The following is a 10,476-nucleotide window of genomic DNA, read 5'->3' as shown; positions in this document are numbered from 1 at the left end:
TGAGTGAGAGGAGGCAGAGCTTTTCTGGGTCTTCACTGGCCGTCAAGTGTTTATCAGGCTGGGCTAGGGAAGAGGAGAGAGTGGGACCAGGGGCATGTACCTAAGGGCTGCCGATAGAAAGAGGTGGTGGCGGAGTCTCAACGTCAGCCAGATTGTGCTCCGAGCTGGTGAGGCTTTGTTGGGTAGGGCTTTACTCGTTAGAAGCCTCCGGTGGAATGGGCGCAGTAGGTGTAGAAGTCTCCTTGAAGTCACCACTCGACCCAGAACTACCCGAGAGTTCTACCTTCAGCGCTCTCTTCCTATTCGATCTGTGCTTGATTTTGGTCATTTTGGATTAGGGTCTAGGAAGAAGAAGAGGGTTTTAGGAACTTAAAAGGAGAAAGGGGAAGATGTACGGTTATGGCACAGAGTGGGGAGAAAAGGATGAGGGAGACGTGGGTCTAAAAGGAAACAGGGAAAGCTGTTGTGGCCCATTAAAGAAAATATCTCCCACGATTTTTTCTTCCAATTAATGGAAATAAAATTTTGCCCCCCAAAACGAAAAATAATATCCTCTCAAATCTCTAGCAATTATGATTTATTCCCAAAAATTTGAAAGTTTTACTTACCTCTCTTATTGGAATCCAAAATTTGCTATAAATACCTTTCTGCATGTCTGCCACGTCCTAACGCTCTCGCCTGCCCTGTCCTTTCGTGTCAGCGACGTCACGCCGTCTTCACTGCATGCCCGTTTTGAAAGTTGTCCATTCAACTTGATTTTTAATTATTTCCCCCTCTAAAAACCAAAATGAAGGCTGATTAAAATTCAAAATTCAAAATGGAAGAAAAAAAAACAATGAAACATCTAAATTTCTAAATTCAAAACTGGGGAGCAATAAACCAGCATCTCTCACCACGCTTCCTCCATAAAAATGCTTCAGCCTTTGCCCGTTTACTGTGAATTCTCTTCCCGAGTCCATCTCTTGTACTTTAACTGCTTCATGGGGAAATACGTGCGAGACCAAGAATGGGCCTGACCATCTCGATTTGAGTTTCCCTAGGAAAAGTTTGAGTCTTGAATTTGAAAAGCAACACTTGTTGCCCTTTTTCAAACTTTCTAGGATTGATTCTTGCATCGTGTCATCGCTTTGTCTTTTCCTTGTATAAGTTGGCATTTTCGTAAGTGTCTCTGCAGAATCATTCAAGCGCTAGCAATTGTAAGCGGCGAACATCTCCACCAGCAACATAATCCAAGTTTAACTTTTTCACGGTCTAAAAGGCCTTGTGCTCCACCTCCAATGGGAGATAGCAAGGTTTCTGTAACACCCCCGAATTTTGATAACTTACATGGGACATTACTAAACCTACATGCTCCAAACTTCCTTCCAAGGCATAAAGGCAACTAAACGAACCTAGAAATTTTAGCTTTTCATTTGCTCAAGTTAAACCTGTGAACACTTTACTTTTCAAATGGACTAAACAACTTGTCCTTCATGGACAAACAACACCTAACTTTCCCGTTTAAGTCAAGCAGATCCAAAACAAGTAAATAACGACAGACAAATAACCTATCCAACAGAAGCATAACCCTACAAGTTAATAAAAATCAACTAAGTAAATAAAAATCACCACTCTTCCACTGCGCCACTGTGATAATAACACCAAACCAAAACGATTAATCCATGCTTCAATCTTAAAAAGTTAGTGAATCCAACAACATTAAACATACTCCCTAAGCTTCTCAATGAAACCAATGACATAATCTTTACAGGAGTCCATACTTAAAAGAAAAGTCATCTAAAACATTATACGAACCCCCTGAGCTTTACACAAGTCGATACTCAAAACATAAGAAATAAACTAAACCATCAAGACTCCTAAAGACCTATTTCAGACAAGTTAAAACTAAATGGAAGTTAGCTATGATCCTTCTTCTCAACTCTCCCCCGCACCATCACCATCACCGCGAACCTGATCTCCACCTAAAAACAATAATTTCAAAGGGGGGCGAGTATTAAGAATACTCCATAAGTAGCCCTCTCTAACTACACACAAACAACATGTTTAGCACACGACATTCGCTACGAAGTATTAAACTGGCATGCATGCATCAAGAAATGATTAACACTCATTAATCCACACATGCAATCAAACTAACCCCGACCACAAAGTCGCTAGTAGCCCTCAGTAACTATACACAAAACAGCATGTTCGTAATCTTATCAATCATCAAAATGCGATAACAAGAAATCATGCATCAATCGGTCATAACAATTAATCAATACACACATACAAGCGTCCTAAAATATTAAGAATCACGTATCTCCGACCACAAGACCCACCTAGCTCCTTCAAGCTACTTCTATCCATCACACTATGTTAGTCCTCCAAGTCTAACTCTTCGAATCATATCGACCCTTGACCTTTTGTACCCAAAGCCCCAACACTCCTCTACAGAGGCTTGGTGTTCGCCTTTGACCTTCATACCCAAGGCCTCGAACTGTGCGTTGATCCTTGACCATTTGTACCTAAGGCCTCGACGTCTACTAGGCGTATTGGTCATTGACCACCACCATGTCAAGACCCAATACTAATCTGTTAGGCCCCCAATTATAAAGACGTACAATAGAAAGGGCAAATGGGTAATTGTAGGGGGAGGGGCCATAACGGCCAAGAGAGAGAAGTGGGGACCAGTGGGGACATGTAAGGGAAAGGGTCGTCACCTATAAGGCCAGGGGAATGTTGGGATGAGGGGAGGATTCTAGAGTTTTGTGCTTTTGCAGCTTTTGTTTAAAGGGAGACATTACCCACCCTCTCGGATTGGTGGGTCTGTTTTGTGCCTACGGGCTCGTTGTTCTTGCTTTGTATTGCCTACGGGCTTAATTTCAAAGAGTAAAAATAGTAGTGAAGGGCTGTTACCTCACAAAGTGGTATCAGAGCGCATCGATTCCGGGAACAATGACGGTCAAAGAGCTAGAAACCAGGTGTGAGGTGGTGGAGAAAGATGTTGCAGACATGAAGATCTAGATTACGTCGCTGCACCAAGACTTCGCTGAGCAAAAGAAGGTGCTCCAGGAGGTCGACGTGACACTGAAAGCATTAATGGCTCAAGTTATAGGGGGTACCTCGGCGTCTATGTCAATGGGGACTAGGGAGACTTCAGTGACGAAAGGCAAAAACGGTAGAAGGGAAGAATCCAGAAAAAGAAAATGGAAACCAGGGGACGGATAAAAATCGCTTCAAGAAGGTGGAGATGTCTATCTTCACGGGTCCGGAGTTGGAATAGTGGATATTCAGAGCGGAGAGATACTTCGAAATACAGAAGCTGACGGACGATGAGGAGATGATGGTTGCTATCACCAGCTTCGATGGCATCGCTCTGGCGTGGTATAGGTACATGGATAGCCGAGAGAAGTTTCATGACTGGAACGATCTTAAAGGACGCCTCAGGGATAGGTTCCATCCGACGAAAGAAGGGAAGTAGTGCGCGCGGCTGTTATCCATTAAGCAAGATGGGACGTTCGCGGAATACCGGCAGTGTTTGAAGCGTTAGCCGCCGCCCTCCCTCAACTCTCCGACGAGGTATTGGAAAGTGCCTTCCTAAATGGACTGGATCCAGTGATGTGGCTGAGCCCAAAGGCCTGGACCAGGTAGTCTGCAAGGCCCAACTTATCCATGATATCAATACGGCCAGTAAGGAAGCGGAGGGAAATATGATCGTTGAGAAAAGCCAAAGTGGCCCAAGCGCGTTCAAAACGGCCCCCAAAACCTTAGAGGTAATCCTACTCGCACTGTTACTCTTTCTAGCAAACAACCTAACCAAACTCAGGGAACGGGAACGTCGCAAGTAGCCAAGAAGGAACCGCCCTTGAAAAAGCTATCGGAAGCAGAGTTTCAGAAAAGAAAGGAGCGTGGCCTGTGTTTCCGCTGTGAGGAGAAGTATACTTTGGGCCATAAGTGCAAGAACAGAGGGCTCAGAGTTTTTGTTCTGCACGACGACGAGATGTTCGAACTGGAGGATGAGATGCAACAAGAAGACGCATCAGGGGAGAAGGGAAATGGAGAAACCCAAGCCGTCGAGTGTCAGCTTAATACCATTGTGGGGATCTCTACCCCCGGAACACTCAAAGTTAAAGGGGTGATACAAGGGCGTGATGTGGTGGTATTGATAGACTGTGGGGCAACCCACAACTTCATCTCCCTCACTTTGGCTGATGAACTGAAGTTGGCAAAAACAGAAACACTCATCTATGGAGTAATAATGGGCTCGGGAACAGCGGTCAAAGGGAACGACATCTGCAAGGGGATTATCTTATCATTACCAGAGCTGACGGTGATGGAAGACTTCCTTCCACTGGAATTGGGGAAGTTGGATATAGTCCTGGGAATGCAGTGGCTCCAAACGATTGGAAAAATCGAAGCAGACTGGCCGGCTCTTACACTACGTTTCAACAGAGGAGAAAATAAAATAACTATCAGGGGGGATCCTACGCTGGCACGCCTCGAGGTCTCAATGAAGAGGTTGGCTAAACAATGGGAGGCTCAAGACCAAGGCTATTTGGTAGAGATGAGGGCACTCAATGCGGCTGAGGAGGGCACAGTGGAGGCCCCAAAGGAATTACCCCCGGAAGTAGAGGAACTCATTCATGGTTACTTAGATATCTTCCAAAAACCGGAGGAGCTCCCACCCCACAGGACCATAGATCACCGAATTCCTTTAAAAGAAGGGCAAGGTCCAATCAATGTAAGGCCATACCGATACGCACACGCTCAGAAGGAGGAAATTGAGAACCTCATTAGTGAGATGTTGGAAGCAGGCATTATCAAACCTAGTGTAAGTCCATTTTCGAGTCAGGAGATCCTGGTTAAGAAGAAAGACGGTAGATGGCGTTTCTGTGTGGATTATCGCGCACTGAACCAAGCAACTCTTCCGGATAAGTTCCCTATTCCTGTGGTGGAAGAACTACTCGATGAACTACATGGATCAATGATCTATTCCAAATTGGACCTTTGTTCGGGTTATCACCAAATCAGAATGGCAGAGGAAGATATGCACAAGACTGCCTTCCGGACACATGAGGGACATTATGAGTTCCTAGTGATGTCTTTTGGCCTCGCCAACGCCCCATCCACTTTCCAAGCGTTGCTTAACAACGTATTCCGATCCTTCCTTCGTAGGTGCGTGTTAGTATTCTTTGATGACATCTTAGTGTATAGCCCTGACTTGCCAACTCACCTCACCCATTTAACTATGGTCTATCTGCTGAGAGATAATTCTCTCTTTGTGAATCTAAAGAAGTGCAGTTTGCTGTGAGTCGTGTGGAATATTTGAGGCATTGGGACTCTACAAAAGGGGTTGAGGCGGATCCTTCGAAAGTCACGACAATGATTCAGTGGCCATTGCCAACCAACATTAAGGAACTCAGGGGGTTCTTGGGGCTCACTAGCTACTACAGGAAGTTTGTTTCCAACTATGGGACGATAGCCGCCCCCCTAACTCAGCTATTGAAGAAAGACAGGTTCTGTTGGACAGACAAAGCGACAGAGGCTTTCGAGACATTGAAGAGGGCCATGGTCACATTACCGGTATTGGCATTGCCTGATTTCACCATTCCCTTTGTGATTGAGATGGATGCTTCGGGAACAGGGTTGTGAGCAATTTTGAGCCAGAATCAATGGCCAATTGCTTACTTCAGCCACACTCTATCACTTCAGAATCAGGCCAAGTCTGTATATGAAAGGGAATTGATGGCAGTTGTTATGGCGATTCAACGATGGAGGCCCTACCTGTTGGGCAGAAATTCATTGTCCGCAAAGATCAACAGGCCCTTAAACACTTGCTGAACAGCGAATCGTCCCTCCTGAATATCAGAAGTGGATCTCCAAGCTGCTGGGATATGATTTCGAAGTTCAATACAAACCGGGGCTAGAGAACAAGGCCGCAGATGCTTTATCAAGAATGCCAGCCACCCCTGTCCTAGCAGTTCTATCAGCACTCGCAGTATTAGATGTAGAAGTTGTCAAACGATAAATTGTTGAGGATCCACACTTCTCCAAAGTGTTAGCGGATCTGAATGATGACCCGGAGGGTATGGAGAAGTACCATGTACAGCACGAGACTTTGTATTACAAAAATCGGTTTGTAATCCCTCGCACTTCATCGCTCATACCAGCGATCGTATAGATGTACCATAACTCAGTGGTAGGTGGGCATTCAAGTTTTCTCAGAACTTACAAACGACTCACGGGAGAACTCTACTGGCCAGGGATGAAGGAAGATGTGAAAAAGCATGTGAGTGAATACGAAGTGTCAAAGGCACAAGACCGAATCCTTGGCTCCAGTTGGATTGCTCCAACCTCTGCCCTTACCAGATTGCATATAGGAGGATGTCACTATGGATTTCGTGGAAGGATTACCCAAATCCTTGGGGAATGACACAATCCTTGTGGTAGTAGACAGGCTGAGTAAATATGCCCACTTCATTCCACTATGCCACCCCTTCTCAGCCAAGATGGTAGCAATGGCTTTCATTAAGGAGATGGTAAGGCTGCACGGGTTCCCTAGGTCTATAATTTCTGACAGAGACAAGGTCTTCATCAGCCATTTCTAGACAGAATTATTTAGATTGCAGGGAACGACTCTGAAACGAAGCACTGCATACCACCCCCAAACTGATGGGCAGTCAGAAAAAGTTAACCGTTGTTTAGAAACATACTTACGTTATTTCTGCAGTGAGAAGCCAAAACAATGGGGGAATTGGATGGCATGGGCGGAGCACTGGTACAATACCACCTACCACAACTCTCTCGGCTCCACGCCTTTCCAAGTAGTGTATGGACGAGCCCCGCCTCCCCTGATTTTGTATGGGAGTCAGAATACGACAAATGCTACGCTAGATCAGCAAATGATAGAAAGGGACATGGCGTTAGATCGTTTGAAGGACAATCTATTGAAAGCCCAGGATCGTATAAAGAAGCAATCCGATAAGCGACGCAGAGAGGTCGAGTTTGTTGAGGGAGACCTCATGTACCTTAAGGTACGTCCTTACAGACAGCTATCCCTAGCTAAAAAGAGGAATGAGAAGCTAAAGCCCAAGTTCTTCGGGCCCTATACCATTCTGCAACGGATTGGAAAGGTCGCCTACCGCCTAGACTTGCCTGCTGAAGCTCGCATACACCTGATCTTTCATGTATAGCAACTCAAGAAGGCCATTGGAGCAGCCACGACAGCTTAGTTTATTCCTCCTCAACTGACCGAGGAGTGGGAATGGATGGTGGAACCTAATTCAGTGTTCGCTTATCAGACCAATCCCACCACGGGAAAAGTCGAAGCCTTAATCAATTGGAAAGCGTTACCGGAAGAAGAAGCAACCTGGGAGTCTGTGCGCGACATCAACCGACAATTTCCTGAGTTTCACCTTGAGGACAAGGTGACAGTTGAAGGAGGGTGATGTTAGGCCCCCAATTATAAAGACTTACAATAGAAAGGGCAAAGGGGTAATTGTGGGGGGAGAGGGCTATAACGGCCAAGAGAGAGAAGCGGGGACCAGTGGGGACATGTAAGGGAAAGGGCCGTCACCTATAAGGCCAGGGGAATGTTGGGATGAGGGGAGGATTCCAGACTTTTGTGCTTTTGCAGCTTTTGTTTGTAGGGAGAGATTATCCACCCTCTCGGATTGGTGGGTCTGTTTGTCCCTACGGGCTCGTTGTTCTTGCTTTGTATTGCCTACGGGCTTAATTTCAAGGAGTAAAAACAGTAGTGAGGGGCTGTTACCTCACATAACATCAGATAGACTCATCGTGCCGACCCCCGACCTTTTGTACCCAACGCCTCGACACTCATCTCTACCAAGACTGGCCTATCGACCTCCGACCTTTTGTACCCGAAACCTCGATACCCAGTAGTGAAGTAACAACCTCAACCATTTCCACGAAACTCGTCTACTCACTTTTTATTACTCGATAGGCCACCAATTCCAATCATGGCCCTCTGCTAAGATTCAATCACATCATTCCCAAGTCACCCACAATATCGACTACGAACAACCAAACGACTAGTTACGTTATCACTATAGACAAAACATAGGATAACAAATTACTACCACCAGTCCGTTCCATCTAGTCAGACCACCCCAACCAATCTTTCAAAGACATCGACAAGTCATTCACACATCTAATCACAACACAATTATCCAGCATGCTCTTCATCTTACAGAACAAAGAAAATAATCCAGTAGCTTCTAACTAAGCAAACATGAACTAAATAATATAAAACTATCACGTGCATTTTCAATCCCAAAACATGCTTTCAAACATCAAAGTTTAATCACTTCCAACCATACCGAGCAGTAACATTCAAGGCATATCCAATAATCATGATACAAAATATTTTCCTAATATATAAAAAGAAAAGAACAAAAGAAACAACAAGAATGCAACCCAACGATAACAACTAAAAGTCCTCAAGCCCAACCAATTCTAAATACATGAGATACACAAGTATAGCAAAGTTAAGCACGAAACCATCTCAATAACACTTATTAACGCACGCACCCACCCCTTGGTGCTACTTCCACAAGCCTACAAGCTCTTAGCCTTTGCGTTGGCTCGAAACCTAGGCACATAAAACAAATCCAGCACGTTACTACTCAGTTTCGACTATTAAAATTAAATCAAAAAGGGTGTTCAAGGAGGTTATTACCCACTGAACATCACTGAATGATGGTGAACGCATTGGAGCTTGTAAATCTAAGGTCGACATGGTGTGGGTTAACGCCAAAACAATGTCGGATGGGTGGGTAGCACTAATTTGAATTCAAACAAGAGTGGGGAAGTGCTGAAAGTCGCCGGAATGAACAATACATCACAAAATTGAGCTCGAGATCACTGGACTCGAGCTAAACGCGTGCTGGCCGTTGGTTGCAGATGGAGGACGTCGCCAGACTGCTCTGTTCGTCAAGAACCATCGCGGGTCTTGAGCTGCCGACACAGATTGTCACCAAAAGACGTTTGGGTAGCAGATCATTGTGTTGCCCGCTGCTGTCCATGCTGCAGAATATTGGAGAGATGCCGAGAACCCGTATAATCTGGCTGCAAACAAGAAGCTGTCGTCGGATTTGATTGCACCACCGTAGTGATGTCGTCATCGAGAATGAAACACACTGGAGAAGGGAAGCTGTCGTCAAGACCGCCGGAGCTGGCAAGAAAACACGAAGTTGCTCCGTGCCGCCGCTCGACGATGGAAACGCTCGTGGGAGACGGGTCAAGCCGGTGAATCAAGGAACGTCGTCGTCTGGGTTAATTGCAACGTGTTGCTGCCGTCGTCGGGGACTCGTCGGAGGAACAATGCGCCGCCACGAAGTGTTGTCACCGGAGCTGAGGTGGGATTGGCGGGCGGCGGCTGGTGGATAGGGGAAGAAGAAGAAAGGGAGAAGGGAAGGAGGTTTAGGGTTTTCTTTTTGTTTTAATTATCCTTTTTTTAAAACTAAAAGCTCATCTCTCGGGCCCAACTAAATAACACAATGACCCAGTAGAATAAGCCCAATAATTATACTTTAAAAATCAAATAAAACCTACAACGACTCGAAATAAAATATTTAACTTAAACTCTAAGACCCAAGAATAATAATCCAAAATGTAGAATTTAGGAAAATCCTAAAAACCGTGAATTTAAGATTTAACTAAAAATCTCGTGCACAGGTCGAAAACTTCATTTATCTTAAACTTATGAGATTAAACTTTAATTCCAATTTACCAAAAATTAGAACTCCGAAATTAGAAGATCCAATAATTTAAATTATCCAAATGGGGAGAAATCCAAACGCACAATTTAAAACTTAGAATAAACTAGTCAGGGAACGCAGGGCGTTACAATTTCCCAATAACTAATTTGTATGGAGATGTGCCTAGAGGCGTCTTGAATGCTTTGCGATAAGCCCATAAGGCGTCATCCAACTTCATCGCCCAATCTCTTCGATTTGTGTGAACCACTTTTTCCAATATGCTCTTGATCTCTCCATTAGATATCCCAGCTTGCCCATTTGACTAGGGGTGAAAACCTGTGGATACTTTGTGTCTGATGTTATACTTAGCGAGGAGAGATGCTACAGCTTTGTTGATGAAGTGGGAGCCTTCGTCACTGATCACCGCTTTGGGTGTACCAAATCTCGTGAATATTTGCTTGAGGAGAAACTTTGCTACCACTTTGGCATCACTGTTGGCACATGCCACTACCTCGACCCATTTTGATACATAATCGACCGCCAATAAAATGAAAAGGTTTCCATTAGATGGAGAAAATCGTCCCATGAAGTCCATACCCCATACATCAAAAAGCTCCACTTATAAGATGTATGTGAGAGGTAGGATGATATGAAGTATGATGAAGATAAGGAAATAGTGAATAATGAATCTACCAATGAAGATAAGATAAATAACTCAACGTCTAAAAAAGTTTTAGAATTGTGATTACTACATAATTCATTATTGCTAAGAGAG

The 10,476-nt window shown here is 44.6% G+C and overlaps 1 long non-coding RNA gene across 2 annotated transcripts; it reads right to left on the bottom strand.

Annotated features, from left to right (window-relative positions):
- Positions 1–649: 649 nt before the first annotated feature.
- On the bottom strand, positions 650–9,441 carry LOC148211930 (uncharacterized). Of its 2 annotated transcripts, none has more exons than XR_015790069.1 (4): positions 8,681–9,441; positions 8,533–8,593; positions 894–1,961; positions 650–775 (listed from the first exon to the last, which is right to left on the bottom strand). It is a non-coding gene; the product is annotated as an uncharacterized LOC148211930 (long non-coding RNA). The 2 variants fall into 2 exon arrangements; XR_015790068.1 differs by having other exon boundaries at positions 8,537–8,593.
- Positions 9,442–10,476: the final 1,035 nt, after the last annotated feature.

This window comes from Momordica charantia (genome assembly GCF_013281855.1).
Source record: "Momordica charantia cultivar OHB3-1 chromosome 4 unlocalized genomic scaffold, Mcharantia_2.0 BLBB01000004.1, whole genome shotgun sequence".
Lineage (NCBI taxonomy): Eukaryota > Viridiplantae > Streptophyta > Magnoliopsida > Cucurbitales > Cucurbitaceae > Momordica > Momordica charantia.
This window is presented reverse-complemented; position numbering and strand designations above follow the sequence as displayed.